This window comes from Perognathus longimembris, chromosome 2 (assembly GCF_023159225.1).
Source record: "Perognathus longimembris pacificus isolate PPM17 chromosome 2, ASM2315922v1, whole genome shotgun sequence".
NCBI lineage: Eukaryota > Metazoa > Chordata > Mammalia > Rodentia > Heteromyidae > Perognathus > Perognathus longimembris.
The window spans coordinates 115,780,840-115,804,715 of record NC_063162.1 but is presented as its reverse complement, the minus strand read 5'-3'; the positions used below and the strand labels follow the sequence as shown (position 1 = coordinate 115,804,715).

Sequence of the window (23,876 nt, the reverse complement as noted above, 5' to 3'; positions counted from 1 at the left end):
GTGTAATTAGGGCTACCTTAATTCAAGCAGCGTTTTCAGTGATGATAATAATAATTATAACTCCTCTGTTTCAGATTAGATTAAATTTTAGTCACTTCCTGGGCCTCTAAGCCCAAAGTCACTTTATTTGCAAGCAAGAATAACATCTCCTGGAGGCTTAAGTCACATAGTTCATGGGCATTTCTGTATCTTACAATTTACTCAGTCATAAAATATGAGACCTAGGCAATACACAGGAGGAAAAGCTATAGAAGGCAGTTTCTAGTTTCAAATTATTCCCAATAAGATAAACAAATACTAAGTACTAGAAGAGTCTGTAAATGTTTTGAAGAAAAAGGCATAGTAGTCAATGAAAATCTTGACCTATACAAGTCTAAAACAAAGCTGATCATAGAAATAAATCCCTTAATGTTTTGAAATGAACCGTGACAATCGGTAAGTAGCTAGCTCAGCATTCAGAATGTTAAGTACATCATGGGATTCCCAATTAAGACTGTAACACAGAAACCCAAAGCAATTAAGTGAGCCCATTCACTTATATATTCATTAAAAACAAGTCATGGGGGAGACAGAGCTCAGTATGTGTGTGACACACACAAAGCACAGATCTGTGAACCAGGTCCATAAGAGCCCTCCTTCTCTGCAAAGTGGTTAAAAGAGGAGATACGAAAAGTAGCAAGCAAAGAAAATGAACAAATAAATTTGAGAAAAACATCATTGCTTCAAAGAAACGAAAGTGACAAAGAGCTACTTTCCAACTGTGTTTTCAGGGAAGGCCTCTGAAGAGGTTCCATTGTGTTGTGGCCTCAGTGGATAGAGGTAATCCTACTGCAAAGCAAATTTGAGACAGGGCACCTTAAGAAGAAAATAACAACTACAAAAGCTCATTAGTGGGTGTAAATGGAGAGAACTGCCTGTCTTTCCTTTTACTTCTTGCTTAGTTTAATACAAGTTGGTTTTAATTGCTCACAGTGATAGAGCAGAGTCAGTGATTCTGTTAGTCCAAGATTTGTTGTATTTTAGATTATGGTAGATAGTGTGCTAGAAAATGATTGTGTCTAGAATTTTGGAAATTCAATACCATACTTAAAAAAGTGAGGAGAACCATGACACGAAGGGTCAGTTCTGAAGATAATGGAGAATATGCCCAGCTAACCCACCCGGTTAACCCTTTCCCTCCATGGCTCTTCAACAGTACACTTGCACTGTGTAAAATTAGCTCTCATTCTGGAAGAGGAGGTCCATACAGGAACTTTCATTTTTCATTCACTTTTGCTAGACTTTTCTTTTCAGAGCATCTTCCTTGAAGCCCTCCACAGCTGACTGAAGAAATATGAGTAGAGGAATGTGAAGGAATTGTTTAAAAATAATTAACTTACTATTTAGTGGTGAAGATGAATACCAAATGTCCTTCTGCTACAAAAGCCAAGGCTGTTGGCTGCTAGAACCAAATGAGGAGGTGATCATGTCCCTTACGAAGTGAATGAACAATAGGGACTAAGCATGGTGGCACATGTTTCTGAGGTGAAGCAGGATTATGAGTTCAAAGCTAGCCTGAGACACATAAAGAGACACTCCTCCCTTTTTGTTTTACAAAACTGACAGTGTGTGTTGGGAGGGGGGTATCTAGACTGATAAGTTTCTTGTCCTTGCTCTACTGCTCAGAACTGCAAAATCTCACTATGTAGCTTCAAAGCAGATACTTTATTCCCTGGCTGATTTTAAAATTTTTGTATCTTGAGCATCTTGTTCAAAGTCAGCATTCTACATACTTATTAATGGAATAATAAATCCTGTATGTCAGGTAAAAAATGTTAAAATAAAACAAAGGATGCCAATGGTATTATTTAAGATTTAATTTTTCAGCCTAGTATTTTGTTGTTGTTATTTCGTTTCATGCTAGCTTCTGCCATGGCACATTTTCTGGCTCCATCCCAGTCTATTTCAGGCCAACTCCATTTAGTTGAGACAGGAGTCTTTAAAAACTAAAACATGTGAAAAGAACACCCAGGCCACTTTAAAGAATATAAAAAAGGAAAACCAGTTCCTCCTCAAGTAGGCAAACATGTTAAGAATGTTAATTGGAACAAGTTTGATATAAAAATCCTTTGTCACATTGTAAAATAATCCCTAACCAACAGGGAGGATTCTTTATGCAGAAAGCATTGTTGTTGGTGAAATACAAGTGCAAGGTGGATAATAATTCTATTTTTTTTGTTTAAGGAAATTGGAATGACCCTTGCATATATAAATTTGCCCCAAAAAACTTGGTGTAGCATTTATACCTGTTTTCCACACTACAGCTTAAAAATTATAGCGTAAGAGATAGCTACTGATAATTTACCATTCTCATTGGTATTACACTATGTAAAGAAAAGGCATAGTCTGAAAGTGTTAGGTTCTATAAATTTCCTTTTATTTCTTCCAGATAGATAAAATGTGGCAATATTAAAGAAGTAGAGTGATTACTTTCCTATTTTACTCACCTACCATTCTGACCATTAAATGATAAATTTCCCCAGCACTAGGAGTCAACTGGGACAAACAAAACCTAGAATGCAGTCAAGTCAATATATATCATATAAAGTTAAGAAGAGTGAGGGAAGGGGTGGGTTGGGAGGGATATGTAAGATTGTTGGAAGGGGTGACATCGATCAAGATGCATTGTACTCATAAGCTGTTTTGTTGAATCACAACTCGTGTGTACAACTACTTAAAGATAATAAAAATGTTTTTTTTTATGGAATAGGAAGCACTAATTAAAGCAGACTGGAAGAAATGATTTAAAATGGCTGTGGAATAGTATGCCCACATGGCTGGCTTCCTGTAGATAGTTCAATTTTGCTTCTTTCTTCTGCTTCTTTAACAAAAATCTTCCCTCAGGCAGGTTGAGCTGTTTTTCTTAGTGCTCTTTGGCTACCACAGCTACATGTTTTGTCGTGGTCTCTTCTGTCTCCTTGACTGGATTCCCATGCTTCAAAAGGACTTATTTGAAACCACACTGATTTCCCACAACAGATGGCCATGTTTGGAGTAGTAGTATAAGCTCAAACTCTGCATCATGAGATCAGGAGAAAGTTCAGCCAACTTCTCAAAATTTTGCTTTTAGTGTAAGCTGGTGGTAGACTTGTATTTCAAGCAGAGAGAAAGATAAACCTCACTCTTTGTATGCAGTAAATACATCATTTTCTCAGTCAAAAAGCATAGACATTTCCATCAGGTGGCATCTAGGCACAATCATTTATAAGAGTTAAGTGTTTTAGGTAAGTACCTGATACCTTTTCTAACACAGTCATTTTCCTCCCACTTTATTTTCTGTTTCCTTCTTACTGCCAACTCCTCACCTTCCAACTCACCCTTCCAACCCACCATCATGCAGGCTATAATCCACAAATGAAAGTATTTCTGCTGGGAGTTATATATCCTACTAGATGACAGGAGTTCACCGCTGGAGTTCTTGTAGCTGAATTATACAGATGGTTGTCATAATTCTTCTCTTTACTTCTCAGCCTGCTTGGCTATTCTATCTCCCTTTTCTGTCATCAACACAGTTTTGAGTGTCTTCTTCTCCAAAGATTGGAAAGGTGAAACTTCCAGTTAGACGATCTGAGCCCAAGTTTGAATTTCACTTCAATTCAGAAAGGGGGGTTTTAAAAAACAAATATTGACTGAACTAAGAAGATTAAAATGCTTTTAAAATGTTTGCCTTTTCTATATAAGTAGGCTTATTTATTAAACAAATATTTATTTTTGACACCCACTATGTGCCAGACATTGTTCCTCATTCTTGCAATATCTCAGTGCACAAAAAGAAGACTTTGACACCATAAGGGCTTGTATGTCAGATAGTAATGAGGTGGTTTGTTAAAAGCTTTCCAAGATCCAAGAATCTTTCCCATAGGACAAGGAAAAGGAAGAAAGGTAAGTAAAATTAGGAGAATAGGAGATTTGGGGGTTCAATTTAATATAAGATGACTAAGGCAGGATTTATTGAGATGGTAATACCTGCAATAAGGACCAAAAGTGCTTCTCTGTTTACAGGAACAAGCAGTGCAATGGCCCTGAGGTGGGAGTTTGCCCAAAATGTCCATGTGGTGAACACACAGAATTGGAAGAATATTAGCTTCACTCTAGTAAGCTAGAGAGAGCCATGAAGGCTCTGGGCAGAGAAGTAAGCTGGCTGAGAAAATTATGTGTACAAAGTTATTTTGGCATTTGTGCTGAGAATAGATAGTGGGGAGAGAAGAGGACAGAAACAGAAGAAAGATTAGAAAGCTGGTAACCATGGTTTAGACTCAACAATAGCAGACATAGCCTTGAGAAATAGTCACACTCTGGGTATAGGGTATTGGTAGAGTCAGGTTTCCTAAAGAAACTGGATGTAAGATGTGAAATATGTCACAGAAGTCACTTAAGCCCTGGGAAGATGGTATGGCAATCCACTAAGATTTGGATAGCAGTCAGTCAGAGGTGTAGGAGCTCTATCTGGAGTTCAGTTTTTGACATGTTCAATCTGAGACAACCAAATGAAGATGTTCATGGCTAACTGTGTAAACCTGAGGATCAGGAGGGAAGGTTGAAGTAAACTGATAAAGATAGGAGTCCTAGGCATTTTCCTGGTAGTTAAAGTTTTGAAATTGGATTAAATCATCATTGAAGTAAGTATAGGGAGAAGAAAGAAAAAGAGGATCATAAAATGAGCACCAGAGACATCCAACATTATTAACTAGTTAGGAGAAAGAGAAAATCCAGCATGGAAGACTGAGAAGCAACTAAGAAGATGGCAGAAATTCAAAAAAAAAATTGTGCTAAGCGGCAAATGAAGAAAGGACATATGAAGTGAGAAGTGTGACCACTGATGAGAAAAATATAATCTATGCACATCTAGAATAGCATGGTAAAACTCCTTGGTGCAATTAATTCACACTAAAAGAACAGAATGATAGTAAAATAAAACAAGAACTATTGGTGTGGGGGCAGGGGTTCAGCAGGAGCAGGGAGGGCTAACAAAGAGGGTGGAGATGAACATAGTTGAAGGAGCCTGTTCGTATGAAAATAGAACGATGGAACATGTTACAATTGGAATTTTTTTTTTTTTTTGGCCAGTCCTGGGGCTTGAATTCAGGGCCCGGACTTTGTCCTGGAGCCTCTTTGTGCTCACAGCCAGCACTCTAATACTTGAGCTACAGTGCCACTCTGGCTCCTTTAAGTAGTTTATTGGCGATAATACTCTCATGGGGACTTTTCTGCCCAGGCTAGCTTCAAACCACAATCCTTAGATCTCAGCCACTCAGTAGCTAGGATTATAGGTGTAAGCCACTAGCACCTGGCCGTAATTGTTTTTAGACAGGAGAATGGGATGGAGGAGAGTTATTGAGGGAATTGCATTGATTGGGATACATTGTATACATGTATGAACATGTCACAATGAACTCCCCTACCCTTGTACATCTCATGTACAAAAATTGACCATTGGATTGAACAACATGGAGGTCATTAATGAAGACGAGAAGAGATGTTTTAGTAAAGTAGAAAAGCCAAAACATTATTTAGAAATGTTTAGAAGAGAGTAGAAAGAGAATAATCAGGAACTGCCACTGGAGAGATCCGTTTCAACAATTTCCTTTGAAGAATCTGAAGAAATGGGGTGATAGCTTTTAGAGAAATATGGGAAGATAACAGCATGCACTCTGTTACTTGGAATGATCCAACAGAGATAAAATGATTCTGAGATTGAGAGAGAGAAAGCACTGTTGCTAGGACTGTGTCCCTCAGTAGATGATAAGGAATGGGATCTAGTGCATAGGTAGAAGCAAGAAAGTAGCATATGAGAGACAGGTGTAATAAAGGTAAGGACATGGTTGAGAGTCAATGGAAGTTTTCTTCTAATTACTGCAATTGTCTCAGTGAAGAGTATAATAATGGGTTAGCGGGAGTTATGAATGGCTTGAGGACAGAGAAGAGTATTAAATAATGAGTGGGTGAGTGTGTGGACTTGAGAAGAATAAGAATGATTCATGTGAGCACTGCTTACTTGAGTTTTTACTAACAAATGTAAAAGTGCAAGCAATCTGCATAGTTGTTTTCTTTTCTTCTATAAATGTAAAATGCCCAGTGCAAACAGAGAGGTAAGACTGGAATTTGACCAGCACTGGGGTTTTATTAAACAAAGATGATACAGCAAGAGAGAAGGACAGGAGGTTTAAAGTGTATGTGCAAGTGAGGATGGTTATTGCACATGGAATACAGCTGGAAATGAAGGAGCAGAAGACCAGGAAGGGGTAAAGGATAGGGAAAAGATGGTAGAAGAGTTGGCATCCCAGAGAGTGACAGTATTAGAGTACTAGAGAGGCTGGTCTGAAAAGTCAGGAAATAATAATCAGAGTGGAATATACAATACTCAGACACAACAAGCCAGTTGCCCTTTGGAGTGGATGACTGCATGGGGAACACAATGGCACAGATAAAGAGACTAGGTAGACAAAACAAAGCTTCCACTAACTGCCGCATTTCAGGCCAGATACATCTGAAGAGAATGCCAGTTAATTTTAGATTTATGATTAAGCAAACTCACACATACATAAAACACTGAGCTCCTCCCTCCAGGAACAGAGTACATATTGGTGTTTGTGAACCTAGTGGCTGTCTTATGTTCTGTCATTTGTTACTGCTAGATTTTCCTAAAGGTTTGGTTTTCTCCTGGCATATGAAGGGAAATTCTCTCGGGGATGGGGATGGCAAAGGCCTTCTCTTGACTCAAGAGTCCTGTAGATATTTGTAATGCTAATCCACTACCCTTGCAAATTTACCATTTGAGGACTAGGAAGACAGTATAAGAAGAGAGCTGAGATTAAGTCACATGACATTTGACTCAAAATGAAATGACATTATAGCACCATTCGTCTTACATTGACCAATTCCAAAGCCAAACCTCACTCACCATTTTAAAATGTAAGTTTAGAGTTTTTGTTTGGAAGCAATTTATAAACGTTTGACAAGAGAAAGATTTGAAAGGAAAATACAACTGAACTTTAGCCACTGAAAGCTTGCATGTCTAATCATCTCTGCAGAAAAGTCTCTGAAATGATTTTAGAGGGAAAAAGATATCCTGGAAACTGAAAGAAAACATCATTTTTAAGGATGAAATTTCACAGATCATGGGAAACATAGCACTATTTCCCTGGTTAGTGCTGACTCCAAATCTTTGGCACTCTTGCCTGAAACTCTAATACCTGCCACCTGGCCAGCCATGGAGTGGGGGTGCTCAGCTATAAAAATCTTGGTTTTATAGTTTATTTTTGTGTCTTGTTTTACCATTGCCTCTATCCGTAACCACAGGCCATGGCAAGTGAAAAAGCAACCCACAATCTCTACTCAGGTTTACATTAGACCTTCAATTCAAAAACAGAAAACTTCAAGTGTCTAGGCAACATATTATCCTTCTTACAGTAAAGAATTTCATTCTACTGATTAGTACAGACAGCAAAGAAGATAGAAAAAGCCTAAGAGGTACCTAGAGCCTCATTTTGCATCCTAGAAAGGCAAATGACTCAGCCAAGGTCATGAACATGCCCAGGTACACTCAGCTGAAGACCTCAAAATTAGATTCTCTTGTGTATTTGTATCTATTGACAATTCTCTCCCTATTCCACATCCAAGTGATACTCACATTCCCATACCTCTTCAAAGCCTCAAATGACTCTCAAATAAAGAATTCCAGAAGCAACAATGTAAGCCTTGGCTATAGTTACCAATAAAATCATTTGGTTACTAGAAACTGGAATTGCTTCTTATTTTAAAATGTAGCATTTCTATAACCAAATTTAGATATTTCGTATCCTAAACAATCCTCAGTGCACAAATATTTCAAAAGAGTGTGCTGAATAGAAAACTCTTTTATACATTAATGATGAAATTTTCAATTTCTTCAATACTAGTTTACGAAATAGCTACAGATTCTAAGACAGAGTAAGAACTTGGTTGTGTGGTTTGAATATGCTGAGAAGTTCTGGCCTGTCTCATCTAAGGACTTTGTGCAATTAATGTGATTTTGATAGTTTAAATAAAAAACATATTTAAATGAAACGAGTTTTGTAATTATATAGAGAAGCTGTTTGTGTTAAAACTAAAATCAATACCTGGAAACTGGACAGCAAGTGTGAATGATAATAATAATAATTAGTACTTCTTCAGTGGTTGCTCTATGCCTTATACCATGACTAGTATTTTACTGTATTATTTAATACTTCAGTCTCATGAGGACAGCTGCCACTATTTGTCTTATTTTATAGATGTGGGAACTGAATACTAAACAAATTGTGGAATCGTCCAAGATAATTTATCAAGTAGACAAGTTGAGATTGGACCCAGGTAATCTTTACCCCTCCATTAACTAGATAATAGAGCAGTACAATTATTAGTGAGTTAGAAAGTAGGCCTTTGTGTGAATTCAGTTCTCAGTTAAATGGTCTGTGTATTTAAGTGATGTTGATGTGATTAGCCGATGCTTTGAAATGGTGCTTCTCAAGCATGGATTATTGACATATTTGTGCTTGCTTTTCTGTTCCCAAGACAAACTTTTTAAACTCCACTAACATGTTAAGATAGTAATAATGAAAAAAATCAATCATGTAAACAAACAATTAGGTTAATCTAACAGAAACATAACCCACCAACTTTGCCAAGAGATGGTAAAAATTAGTCTGTTGATGGACTTTACCCATTGCATTGAAAACAACCCACCATGCCCTTGTAAATCATTGTTGAACTCATTACTTATTAGAGATTGTCCTTCTCATTATCCTGCCCCATGACAAGATTTGGAAAGTCATGACAAGATTTGCTTGACACCCAACCTGAATCTTCGAACTCAAGTAGCACAGTTCTCTGGTGTGTCAGCGGCTCCAGGTATTTCTCTATCATAATGAATAATTGCATCAAACAAAAGACAAGAAATATTCTAAAGCTGACAAAACCACACATCAGAAATCTGTATTTTCTGTCTCCTGGGAAATTAAAATCTACTAATATAGGGGGCTTCCATGCCCACGACTTGGGGCCATTCCAGGATTCTAAAGAAAGATCTTTTCTTTACCATCCCAAAGATTGCAATAGTGTGGGAAATTAAACTATGTTTCTAGACTGGACACCACTATACCAGCATGCTTTCCTAATGCTCTGAAACTCCCAACAAAAAGCAAAAACTCTAGCAATCAAACGAGTCAGCAAGAAATGACAAGTGTTTTGACAGCTCTAAAATACTTTGAGGTATTTTTAGCATATTTCTGAGTCGTATTAGCTTAACCTGTAATAGAATATAAATGAGCCCATATGGCACAGATGTAATTATGTTCCATGCGAGAAATCCCTGTGGTAGGTTGGGGAGGGGGCTGAGGGAGAAGAATGCACCAGCCCCCACCTTCTCCATACTCTCTCTCTCCCTCACCACATGTGCCTTCTGGAGGGCATGATTTACACATCATTTGCATTGAGAAGAATAGAAAGAAACACAATGCTAACAACACAGCACTGAAAAGGGCAGGCAAAAGATTGGGGATCCCTAGGGGTGCTGTTTTCCATGACTGACATCCAGTTAGGAGCTGAGGCGGCTTCCCCCTGGGATCACATTTGATGAAGTGATCTCTGATTATGTGGGCACAGCAATCATAAGGCATAATTATTATTACTGCAAGACAATGGGCAACAAGTCTGGGGGTGGGGGTGGGGAGCCTCTGTCACAAACACTTTTCTGGTGCACTCTGGAAGCAAATGTTCTCCCAAGGATCATTTTCATTCCAACCTGATATTTAGCTGAAGCTTCTTTGACTACCAGTCATGAAACATTAAATATAGATTAGAGCCAGCGAGACGTTGAAAGTTGAAATTCACCCGAGGTGCACACTTGTGTCCTTGAGAAACAACCTCGAATGCTGTCCAGATGTTGCAGCAATAAGGCAGAGTGGTCCCAAGTTGCAAGAAGTCCACAACAGAGGCACAGGAGATGTTTAGCATTCCACTGGCCTTCCATTTGGTTTATTTGTACTACATTCATTTAGCAGTGAATCCTAACAGGCTGTGAGTGGTAGATGTAGCAAAATATACACTGTCCTCAAAGAATGAAGATGTGCTTCTGTGCCAAAAAGGGTGTAACCAAAGGATGTAATTGATTTTCTACAGTTTCAAACTATGATAAGACTTAAGGTTTAGCAAGAGAAACATATGTTAGCAGTTTTGTTTCTGTGTTGCAATGAATCCTAAAGAAAGAACACTCCCATTACTAGTATATAGTTAACTGCCTTTGAAGCATTCATTAGATATTAACAGACAGTGGTAAGTGGAATCTGGAATACATTGGTGTGTTTTGGAGCATGTTGTAGAGGGTTGCTAAAATTCACCCCTCCCTCCCCCAGGTGTGTGATGGGAACACAGCTTGTGCTTCCTCAATGAATCATATGTGCTAAATTGACATTTGAGAACCTCTAACAATATTAACCAGATACAGGTTTTTCTGGTATACATTAAAGGTATGCAACACACTCTTCAGAGAAGACTCTTGATCTCTAGTGTCTTTGTAAGCCAGATATATTAAACCAGTCATCAAGGTGGTCCCTGATCAGCTTTTCTTCCTGTTCATTAGACATGGAGCTACAAGAGCTGAATAGATGAACAGCAGGGCAGCTAGAAAGGAGCCCTAGGAACTCCTTACCAGTGCAGGTGACAAGTGCTGGCTTTGCTGAACAACGTTACCTTTCGAGAAACAGGAGGACTGGTTAGCTCCTTGGGTCTTTCTAGAAGCAAAGAGATGGATTGGATGACACACTCACCCCTCCCCTTCCTTTCTAAAGCTCTAAGATTTTACCTTTCTATCAAACTAGCTCCCAGAATTGCTGAATCTCTCCCCCACCACAGAGAAAGAGAGAACCAAAAGCTTTGTCTGAAGTTGGAGCAGTCACTGGGGGCTCTCATGACTGTGCTTCAGGGCGTAAGGTGATCATTAACAGTCAGCCAGGCAAGCGCCTGAGGCATGAAATAAGGCAAAGTAGACTCTTACCTTTTGAATATCCTTCCCTTCGCTCCAGTTAGACAACCCTTTCTGCTGTGCCAGCTCTGTGTTTATACTAATCGGGGAAATAGATTTGTAGGAATAACCTTCAAGTCACATTAAACACAATTTCATCAGAAATGGAGAAGAAGCCAGCCTCTGTTCATTTTTTATCAGTCTTCTTTCCATGTAGAAGTGGGCACAAAGCTAACTCTAGAATATGATCAAACTACATACTAAAGGAGGATGACTTTTCTACAATAAGGTTTAGGGAAGTGAGGGGTAGACTGGGGACTGTTTCACCAGGGAGGTAGCCCTTGGAGTTGGGGTTCAAAGGAGAATATCCCACAGCTGGATGGCACACAGGAAAGCACAGAGACTAGACCTGACACAGTGGAAATTACCAGAAAGCTGCAAATAGTGTGGTAGCACCAGAGGGAAGCAGGCAAGTGTGTAGAAAAAGAAGCTGGGCAGAGAGATGATGGCCAGCCTAAAGAATCTTCCTTCACTTTGAAAGGTTCTGAGAGGCAGGGGTGGGGGTGGGGGTTGCTGATTGAACAGAGGCTGTAAACGCAGTTAGATGGCTTTCCAGTGAGCATGAGGAAAGGGCATGCTCCTAATGAGGGCAGCAAGTGATGGCGGGACTGAATGGATAGGGGAAGAGTAGGGGAGTAGGTTCTACAGGTCTCTAACTTTTAGCATGTGAAGAATGTGGGAATGAAGGAGTTTAGGTAAGGTGAGCAAAGAGCAAATCATCTCCGCCCAAGTCATTTGAGTTTCATTTATCACCCAACTACCAGTCACTTGAATAACAAGTTTCTGTCTCTATGTTTGGTGTCAAGTTGGCTTTCAAATGCTTTACTTGGAATTTCCAGAGACCTGCTCAGTGGCAGTAAGGAGAAGAAACACAGAGAAAGGAGTGGGACTAGAGGCTCTGTGCCGGGAGACCCCAGATTATGGATAATAGAGGAAGACAAGTGATTATCATGTATAGAGCCTTCTGCCAAAGTTATATGAAACTTAATTATTATTACAGATAGAACCTTCTGGAAAAGCAACATGTATTAACAGTCTTTAAAATAATCAGACCTTTTGACCTAAAACCTTATGCTTGTACAATGTATTTCAAGGAGGTTTAAAAGTGTTATACAGAACTATACAAATATATAACAGAAGTATATAACTATATAATGTTCACTACAGTGCTATTAGCATGCAAAACAATCTCAAAAGATCAATAAGGGATAATTAAATAATTGCTCTAGAAGTCAATAGTTACATTTAAAAGAGAAAGTATGGGAAAGATGAGAATGAGGAAAGAGATGAAATCAATAAAGATGATTTTTGAATGGCAATTCCTTTGTACAACTATTTAAAGATAATAGAAATTAATTTTCATAAAAGAAAAATAAGCTTAAAATTAGGAAAAAGCCAACACTGTCATTATTCACAATTATTCACAATTGAGATGTGTGGACTTGTCAATCGAGTTAAAACCTGCTATAAGGGCTGAGGATGTAGCTCACAAGGAGGCTTGCCTAGCATATGCAAAGTTTCTGGGTTTGATCCACAACACTGGAAAAAAATAAGTTGAAATGACTATTTAGGCAAGCATGGTGGCACGTGCCTGTAATCCTAGCTACTCAGTAGGGAGAGAAAGGAGAATCTCAAATTCAAGATCAGTTTAGACAAAGTTAGTGAAAGTGTATCTCAAGTGATACAGTGCTTAGTTAGCATTTGGAAAGCTTTGGGTTCAATTCTCAATATGAAAACAAACACAGGAACACCAAAACCTCATTATATACAATAAGCAAATTCAATAAAATGACAGATGACTTGTAAAAATATCACCAGCTTTCTTATATATACAATGCACAACCAGTTAGAAAATAAGAATGCAAAAAAATCCTATTTGTTAAGAGGACATAAATGATTGAATAGAAATATCCTGATTGAAAAAACTAATAAAAGTAGTTCAGCATAAGAAAAGTCAGTCCTTCCCAAATCATTCTATACATTTCATGAATTTCTCAGTAAGGACACCAGTAGTTTTTGTTGATAACAGTAGCTTAGTGATGTTCATTTTGCTTTGCTTTGCTTTTGTATAGGCAGGGTGAATAGTAATGTGTAAGGTTTAGTTTTCAGAAAATTTAAAAGGAATAAATGGGAAGTGGTCCTGCCTTGCATAGTATTTCAGTAAATAAAACTGTTAGTCACAGGTAATTAAATACTTGGTCAAAGTGATGAGAAAGAGTAGAGGTATAGGATCAAATATTTGGAATTTAATATATAGTACATACCCCATTCCTGTTTTGTCTTATGGGTTTTGAGCAAGTAATAATTTGCCTGCCTATTGGAAAATATTATAAAACTTTATTTCATTATTTACACCAGGCAGGGTTACAAAGTATATTTGTTTCCAATGAACTCTGTTCATCAATGTATCTAATTAAAGTATATACAAATACATTTGTATTTATAATGTAAGCAGATACCCAGCCTGTACCATATATGTGGCATTTTTCTCATTGTAGACATTCTTGGGCACCCAAAGAAACAAAACCATTTATTTATCATTTTTTAGCAAAATGTTTTATAGGTAAGGCATTGAATATGTCTGACTAAAATAAGGTTTGGAGATTATTAACAGGTTTCATTTCTGCAAGCCAGTCCCGTGACACATTATCATGACTAGCTAAGCATTAACTGGATTTTCCATCCATTTCCCATATTGTTGAACTCACCCTTAACTTGTCAGCTTGAGCAAATTGCTTAACTCCTGTAAGCCTCAGTTTCTTCTCTGGTTAAATGAAGGGGTTAGGTGAATTATCCTTTCAGGCCCTTCTCACTTTCAGCCTCTGTTATTCTAGGTGTAGCAGCCTTTAGTCCATCTCTACTGTACCAAGTATGAGGTGGAGCAAAAGAAGAGTGCTTAGATAGAAACAATGCAGACAACAAAAGTTTTTCAGGCATGGAGCCTGCAGCCTTGTGTTTGAAACAGGCAGCAAGAAGAAGCCATTCATCTCAATATTTGTGACTGCACTTATTTATAAATTATGTACACTTACTGCTACATATATAGATATGTATCAAGACCTGCTGTAATGATGCACTATCTTCATTTAATCACATTCAGGATTTAAAATAGAAAGTTCTAATACTCATTCCATACCCCAATGGATTACTTTGCCTATCTTCTACAATTACTGGGTTAGTGGTATAACTAGTTAACTCTCTAGTTAGTGCGTTTGTTATGAGTGAAAATGCTAAAAATCTATAGGGATTTAAAAATTAATTTGTGGTAGAGGGGCAGTTTGGTTTTAAATAAAAAAAAACTTTTGAGGATGAAATCAGAAATGGCTGCTTGGACAATGAATGGAATCTCAACCAGGTGCTGGTGACACATGCCTGTAATCCCAGCTGTTTTGGAGACTGAAATCTGAGGATCATGTTTTGAAGCCAGCCTAGGCAATAAACAACTGTTCTTTGCCATGGACATTCTGGTTGCTTGTTAGAGTTAACTAATGATAAAACCTCAACTTAGTTTTGGAGCACCATAAGTTAAGAGCTTGTTCTCATAGGTTCTCTATCTACAAAGAAATCTTGCCCAGGCATGTAGGTGTATGCATGTGATCTCAACTACATAGAGGTAGAGGAAGGAAGATGCTGGTCCAAAGGAAAACCTGGGCAAAAGTGAGACTTTATCTGGAAGATAAGCAAAAATGGATGGGGAGGTGGTATAGCATTGTCTTACTAGAGAAAGGCTCCAAATTCAAATTCTAGTATCATCAATAAAGAAAGGAACTAGGGCTGGGGATATAGCCTAGTGGCAAGAGTGCCTGCCTCGGATACACGAGGCCCTAGGTTCAATTCCCCAGCACCACATATACAGAAAACGGCCAGAAGCGGCGCTGTGGCTCAAGAGGCAGAGGGCTAGCCTTGAGCGGGAAGAAGCCAGGGACAGTGCTCAGGCCCTGAGTCCAAGGCCCAGGACTGGCCAAAAAAAAAAAAACAAAAAAAATAAAGAAAGGAACTAGTGAAGTACCGGTTGTCTATTGGGACTGCTATGGCCAACTGTAATGAGGAAGCATTGGGTTTCTCAACATATTCCTGCCTTGGACCATGGAAGGTCACTGTCTCAGATTGACAAGAAGGCAGAGAGTAAAATTAAATAATTCAGGTAGATACACTAGACCCTCTAGGAAACACAGCCAGGTGAAGCAAGATAGGGACTTTGGGGTTACTGGTTGGTGATGAAAAGTATACAGATATGTTTCTAGACTGTGATGTGAGGTTGGGGTGGTGAAGGGAAATGTAGTCACCATGGCAATATAAACATCATGCTTGTAATATAAACATGGCTCTTGTAAGACCTGTTGCCCTCTTTCTCCCTGTAAGTTCCATGCTTTTTAAAATATCATTCCATTTAAAAATAATACATGCTAAGGCAAAACCATAAACACATTATAAAACTAAGAGAGTTGAATGGACAGTTCCTCCTAGCATGACTGTACATTCCACTTTGTGCAGCACTGTTGTAGTTGGCATTTGTTGTCTTGGCATAATCATTAATAGCAAACCTTTCATTCTCAAAGGCAATCCTGTTGGGATAATAAAGTGTGTGTCATCCTGTTTATAACCTACAACCCAGGCTTAACACAGCTAACCAGTCTGTGTCAAAAATTCACTCTCACCCACTAATTTCCAGAGCTATGACAGGTGTGTTGCATATGCTCTAGAACACAGTCCTCACAGACCTTATGATGCTGCTGTCTTCTCCTTCCTGGGATCTCCTTCTGCAGCATGCACCTCCCATGAATAGCATCTATCATCTCATAGATGGTGCCTATAACCTCTCTGCTGCTCCCACTGGCACCTGCCCACCTCCATTTACTCCCTGTCCCTGCACCAATGATGCATGAATATGATGGCTCTAATTAACCCCATACATCCCTGAAGCTGCAAATGAGACATTTTAGCATCACAAAATCACAATTGAGCCCAGTGCTGATAGCTCATGCCCTGTAATCATAGCTATTCAGGAGGCTGAGATCTGAGGATTGCAATTCGAAACCACTCCAGCCAGGAAAATCCATGAGGCTTATCTCCAATTAATCACCAGAAAACCAGAAGGGCTACTATGGCTCAAAGTAGTAGAGCACTAGCCTTGAACAAAGGCCCTGAGTTCAAACCTTACAACTGAAAACAAACACAATGGATTCTTCATTGTAATGGACACCCCCTTCATGGCAGCTTTGCCAATACATTGGTACAGAAGGCTACTAACATCTTCTACAGGTATTTATTTAATATTTAAACAATATTTTTGACAGCCATTCACAGACTGCCTTTTTAGTAGACTTTAGACATGGTTTCATGGGTATAGCTCTAAGGGTACAATGTGAGCACTTCTTACTCCTGAAACTGAATATTCATCTTCCTCCATGCTGGGAGGATTCAGCACTAGCCTAAGTGATTTACTCCTGGGGAGAGGATTTGGTCCTCATTAAAACAGAGCTCTGATGGCGCTCCAGATACACAGGCCATGTTTGGCCCACTGTATAGTCTTACTTGCCACATACTGTCATGGTAAAATATGCTTATTATTTCAGTCTTCTTTATCTTTCACCCCTTTATTGCCCTCTTTTATCCATATTATTTGACAATTTTTCATTCCTGGTGATATTTGATTTGTGCTGTTTTTGTTCATTTTCTTTAACTCTTACAGTTGATTTTATTATTTCATTTTTGGAAGTGGAAGTAAGGGGAAGGAAATCCATCTCATCAAATGGTGTCTCTGTTGTCTGTTTCTAGAGATCAGTACCTTGAGCATATGAATCCTGAGTGACTGTCATGCTGATTCAAAAACTAAAGCTCAGGAAGTATCACAAGCCCTTCATGTTATAACTTGTTATAGAGCATAAATACAGATGTCAAGACTTTGAAAAATATTAGATGGATTCAGGAAATAGAGACATGTTTTCTATAGTACTCAATGAGTAACAAGCAAACTGGAATCACATTTACCTTGCCAAGTTTTGCTTACAGATAAGTTGCTTTCTTTAGGGCTGATCTGTAAATGTATGCCAAGTAGCAAACCAGATACAAAATCCTTTTAAATTTCATACTTTTCCATTTTTTTTATTTTATATATATTTTTTACTTTTGTGATCCAGAAGTTTCTCTTGCTTTTTAGCCAGTATCTAGCTGGTACCTTCTGACAATATAGACAAATACAAGAATTCAGTATCAGGTCAACACAACAGCAACAAAAGGCTTTCTGAGGTCTGGAGACAGTGTCCAAGCCTACCCACATCCCTATATATTACTATGCCACATTCCCTAAGACCCTGGCTTAGTTTGGCAAACAGGGCAAGTTAAGAACATTTTAGCCAGGCACCCTTGGCTGATGCCTACAATCCTAGCTATTCAAGAGGTTGAGATCTGAGGATCATGGTTCAAAGGCAGCCCAGGCAGGAAAGTCTGTGAGACTCTCATCTCCAATTAACCACCAGAAAACTGGAAGTGGTGCTGTGCCTCAAGTGATAGACCACTAGACTTCAGTTGAAGAGCTCAGGGACAGCACCCAGGCCCAGAGCTCAAGCCCAATGACTGACAAAAAAAAAAAAAAAAAAGAATATTATAAGAAATCTTAAATCATACTACAACATTTTGCATAAGGAATTGCAGCTGCGCTAAATAAGAATAATAATATCACGGGGACACCTTGCACAGTAGAACTTTTAAAAGCGGAATTACACTGAATTCTTACCCCATCACTCTCCTTAGATGTCCTCTTACCAGAAGCCAGTGGATTCCACTGAGAACCGTTAGTGCTTCAGAACGCATCCTCTCAATAATGTCTGAGATGTCATCAGTGGATTCAGCATTCATAGAAATCTGTGGACACATAAGCAAAAAGCCTGGAATAATTAATGTTTGGCTTTTTAATAGATTACTACATGCTGGTCTATGCTTTTGGAGATTTAAAGTTTTGCTGACTACTACTATTTGGTTAGTTTATAGTAAAGTAGAAATGGTCCTATCAGAGATAGTAATATGACCTACTAGTTGCTTTATCTTTCCCTAGAAGAATATTTCTTGCTATTTTGATATTCAAGGGTTCTTTTCACTAGCTTGTACATTGAAACAATGAAAAAGAATATGGCATTTAGAGATATATGATGTCTAAAGTAATTGAAAACTGTAAGGAAGCAAGACAACTGTATACTAGTGTGGCATGCTCTATAATAAGGAAGATTCATAATGTTACAGGAGGAGATAGCAAGGTATATTCACAGCTTTATAGGGTCTGGGGAGATATCAGGAAGAAAAAATTAAATGATGCTCTATTTTTTGCAAAACTGTTTGAAGACAATCTTGAATACCTTTGGGAGGTTTGGTGATACTTGGGAGAAGGAATATAATATTCTAGACTTGAGTTAGAAAGTACTAGAATTTCCTAGTACATAATTAGGAGTAATAATTTTTCTTCATTGAAAAAGGCAAATGAATATTTTTCATATTAACCTCTATGCAGATGATATCAAACTACTGGAAGATAGAGTGGACATTACATTAACATTAAAACAGTAATTAATCATTATAGTCTGGATGTGCAAAGTTATCTTTGCTAGTAGGAAATGAGATTACATTTATGAGGGGTATGTATGAAAGTTTACATTTACGTGGGGGGAGTAGTCTGGCAGTGGTTTGCTTAGACAGAAATCAAATTTAGAGATATGATTTTTAGAGATATAAGATTTTGACGATACTATTAGACGAATTTATAACACTCTAGAAGGTATGCACCAGAAGCAGAATTCTCAAAACAAATGGGCACTTGTTACACCAATGGACTAAAATAAAGAAGTTTTTGTTTGTTTGTTTTGTTTTTCTGGAGTCCACTTTCAAAGAGAGGCAGCAACAAATCCTTAAGGGAGAATGAGAAATAAAAATGCTGTATGAAATCAATTTGACACAACTCTCTTTTTGTCAAGTACCTTCTTTGGGAATACCAAAATGAAGATGAACTGTCCTGTGAAGCCAGTCAAAGTCCACTGGAGAGGCAGACAAGGAAATGTGGATTCCATAAAACAACTACTTAAAACATATTATGATATTAGAGACAAAAAAATAATTTCTGCCTGGAAATGGGGTTAAGGAACCAATAAGGGGCCAGCAAGTTTGGACTGAAACCTATACAAAATAGATATCCCATCAGACACTTGTCATAGGAAAAGTTAGTGTTCAGTTTGGCAAGCAACAGTTTCATATGTGTTTAATAGCTTCGAATGGCTGGACTGCTGTGCCATTTTAATTTTTATTGTTACTATCTCTAAGTAGTTGTATAAAGGACTTTCCATTTAACAAAGCAGTTTATGAATCCAATGCATCTTGATCATTGTCCCCCTTTAAGCTGATTTTGGTTCATGCCTCATGTGGAATGTTTTAGCAATGTGAAGAAATGCCTCAAGAGACAGAATACCCTTGATATAAGAGGGATCCTGCGGAGAATAGATAATGATCTAACAGCAGTGGGTAAAAGGTCCAAACTTACTTTAAATCTCATAAGATGACAGATTTTTCAATTTTCCCAGGAGCAGTTCAAGACAAATATTAACCCACCTTTGACTAGTATACAGAACCTTACAATATGCCATTTCATATTACAAGCTAGCTTGCCTGCACTACCCAGTCACCCTGCATTTCTACATCTGTGTTATACTATATATTTTCATAGGCCATATTAAGTCTTTTTGTTAGCAGAATGATATATATATAAGCTTTGAACAAAATTCTAAAGTAACCTTCCAATGTGTTCAGGGGTATGAACTCCTCACATTTTCCATCAGTGAATCAATTTCAAAATATTACAAAGTCAGAACTAAAGCAACATATGTTTACACATTCATCAAAATGTCTATATTCATCAGAGAGACAATAACAAGTGTTGGCAAGGATGTAGAGAAATTGGAACCATCATGTGTTTGACAGTTGGAATGTAAAACGATTAAGGTCTCCTTGTAAAAGAGTATAGTGGTTTCTCAAAACATTAACCATATCTGAGTGCAGTGATATAAGCCTGTAATACTAGCTGCTTTGGAGGAAGAGACCAGGGAATTGTGATTTGAGAACAACCTGGGAAAAAGAACAAGTTTGCAGCTCTATCTTTGGGCACTGTGGCATATGCCTATCTACCTGACTACAGGGGAAGACAAAAACACTTGCCAACACTAGGTCCCGAGTTCTCCAGAACCTAAAAACAAAATAAAACAACAACAACAAAAAACAAATTAAGCATAGCATCACTATAGAAGCCAGCATCGTTCCTAGGAATACATGCAAGAGAATCATGAGCAAATGTTCATATGAAACTTGAATATAATTGCACATAACAATATAGCCTAAAGAGACAACAATCCAATTATCCACTAATGGATGAATAGATACACAAAATATGTGATTTTTATACATTAGACTATCATTTAGTCCTAAAATGAAGATGTTGGGGACTCAGTTTTGGCCTTAATGGGGGAAGGGCGACAATAATGGGGGAAGGGCGACAAGAGCTCCCAAGACGCTGCCCTTCCCCCATTAAGGCCAAAACTGAGTCCCCAACAGAAATAACATATTTAATGAACTAACCTAATTTTATGTACTCATTTTATGTACTAAAATCTGGATGAAACTAGGAAAAACTTCTAAGTTAAAAAAGTGAGACACAGGGGCTGGGGATATAGCCTAGTGGCAAGAGTGCCTGCCTCGGATCCACGAGGCCCTAGGTTCGATTCCCCAGCACCACATATACAGAAAACGGCCAGAAGCGGCGCTGTGGCTCAAGTGGCAGAGTGCTAGCCTTGAGCGGGAAGAAGCCAGGGACAGTGCTCAGGCCCTGAGTCCAAGGCCCAGGACTGGCCCCCCACCCCCCCCAAAAAAAAGTGAGACACAAAAATCATATGTATGATTCCTGTTACACTGTGAACCCACACTAGCTGTATCTATATTTACTAGTTGCAAGGAGACAGGGATGAAGAAGGAAGAAAGGTTTTCTAATGTGTCAAAGTTTCTTTTTGGTATGATGAAATATTCTGGAGTTAGGTATTTGTGAGGGTTATACAACTTTGTGGCAAACTAAAAACCACTGAATTTTAATACTTAAAAGTGAGTACATTGGAAACTGTTTATACTGGTATTAGAACTAGGAAAGTGAAAGGGAATATCAAAATCGAGAGACAAAGGATAAAAAGACAAATGACTCCAAAAGCAATACTTGCAAAACCATTTGGTGTAAACCAACTGAACAACTCATGGGGGGAGAGGGGAAAGGGGAGGGGGAGAATGAGGGAGGAGGTAACAAACAGTACAAGAAATGTACCCAAGGCCTAACGTATGACACTGTAACCTCTCTGTACATCACTTTGAAAATAAATAAGAAAAAAAGTGATGAATTCTAGAGCATGTAGATTATATACTGATGAAAAAAAAACATACATAGAAAAAATTTACTTGTTAAAGAATTTCACTTGTTATCACTTTGGCCATCTTCACTTAATTCAATTACTTTCTGTTATAAATTTCTTTACAAATCACATTAAGAGTGTGCATACTTTGGCTTTGAAATTTACATCACTTGTTATTTGGAAGGAATGGTTGCTAAATGACTTTGTAATAGCCATTTTTTTAAATTAGTCATGAACTGTCCTGTGGGTTAAATATTAAGGCTATGTACAGGTAATTTATCAGAACTAATACTTTAATCTTTGAAATCAATATTCATGTATACACGGAATGCTTTGCATGTTATTAAGATATTTACATAAATTGTATGCAAATGTTTGTTCACACTAATACTTTAATATTAAAAAGAGATCCGGAAATGTTTTCCCTAGTTAACATGCTAACATACACCCTACATAGCTGGAGGACATAATATCTTTCCAGAATTTTCCACAGTACAAAGGAAAAGGCTGTTTGACACTCTTCATACCATGGTAAATTCTACAGAAGAAAATTACTTTTCATTCACCAAAAGACTTGACCATCTCTTCCTTCCTCCTGTGATTATTTCCTGTGAAGAACTAATGTTGTTAAGATGCTTAGAATGATATGAGTTTAAATATCTCAGGTGTGGGTTTCAGTTTTCATCCTGTAAAGTCAGTTGGGATAGAACTGAGCCCTGTCTTCTTCACGTTTCCTGGTTACCTGCACTGATTGATGTGAACGGTGATAGTGGTGTTTGAGGCAATCAGGCACAACAGTGGAAACGATCACATTTCATAGTTCATGAATGAATTGCTCTTTCATAAGGATTTGTTTGTGGAAATAAATGGAGTAAGTACCTTGATTAGTGAATTCCCTGGGAAGGACGGGTCTTCTAAGAAGTCAGTTGTATTGAAGAGCCAAACAAACAAAATGCTCCTAGAGGATGGGAAGCTGAGCTGCGTGAGAAGTCCCTGCCCCCACAGCCTCTGCCAGGGCAACCCCACTGGAAGCAAACAGCCCACCCTGAGGGGAGGCAGGAGTCTTTTGAAGGCCCTTTTCCACTTTCCATCAAGCCCATACCTGCTATCTAGACTCCCTCTTTGCCTGAGCAAGTTTTCTAATTCAAGAACTAAATGTAAATTAATCTCTGCTTGTTGAATTTATCTTCCCCTCCTGCTCCCCTTTTTAAGAAAAATCAAAGTTAGGAAATTTTAGACCTGGGCAGATAACTTAGTGGCTCATGAGAGTGACTCACTAGGATATAACCTAGCTATTCCCAAATTAATCTTTGGGGGTTAATTTGTAAGCAGAATAAGTTGCTCCCTACTGAGGGCTATAAATGTCTAGCCATCCTTAACAATTCTCAGGTTCTGAGTGCAATGTCTCTAGACCAGAGGGTTTGTATACAGGAGGCATCACTAGGAATTTGTCAGCTGATTCATTCCAGCGTTTCAGAAGAATTCAAGAACAGCACCCTCTTCCCCACACCCCTTTGGCCAAGAAAATCATAATCTCTAAAAATGAGGCCAGAAATCTTCATATTTAACATGCTCCCTGAGTGATACTTATACACATCCAATTTTAAGAATTCCTGATAATCTATTGCCACCTCTCATAAATGTTGTTCATTTAAATCAAGAGCACCTGAGTTTTATTTGTTAGCATTGAATAAGGATTCATTATAACTTTTAGTATCTGAGATCTTCAGACATATCATATACCTCAGATACACATCTCTGATCTTCAAATATAAACTGTATCTCTGGCTTTAATGAAGTTGTATATTATTAAAAGCTATCTTTTTTATAGACTCATTGCTTCATTCAAGTGACCTCTAATCTGTTTCTGAATTATTTCTACTTGGGAAAAAAGCTACAAAGGTAAGTTTTGTAAAATTTTAGAAATTATCTGACAGCAATATTAGAAGATAACTTTGTATGTATTAAGTTATTGTTGATTTCCACAAATTCTTCTGTATCTAAATGTCCTACAAACACTACAGGCTTGAAAATAATTCACATTTGGGGGTAGCTATGAACATCTCAAATTTGCTTTCTTAAATAATTGCTGGAAAAGGCATTTTCTCTTAGACTAATTTATATTTACATAATAGTAGCTTCTGTGCCATTAATTTTGGAAGACTAGATGGAAAAAATTTTGCAATTTGTTTCTTTTTTCTTGATAATTATTTATTTATTGTCAAAGTGATGTTCAGAGGGGTTACAGTTTCATAGGTAAGGCAGTGGGTACATTTCTTGTACAATTTGTTACCTCCTCCCTCTTTTCCCCCCTCCCAACTCCCCCCCATGAATTGTTCAGTTGGTTTACACCAAATGATTTTGTAAGTATT

General features: G+C 38.0%; 1 long non-coding RNA gene across 1 annotated transcript; it reads right to left on the bottom strand.

Annotated features, from left to right (window-relative positions):
• Nucleotides 1-2,859: 2,859 nt before the first annotated feature.
• LOC125345829 lies at nucleotides 2,860-22,492 on the bottom strand. The gene is made up of 3 exons (XR_007209802.1): nucleotides 22,384-22,492; nucleotides 17,814-17,941; nucleotides 2,860-3,227 (listed from the first exon to the last, which is right to left on the bottom strand). It is a non-coding gene; the product is annotated as an uncharacterized LOC125345829 (long non-coding RNA).
• Between the last annotated feature and the right edge of the window lie 1,384 nt (nucleotides 22,493-23,876).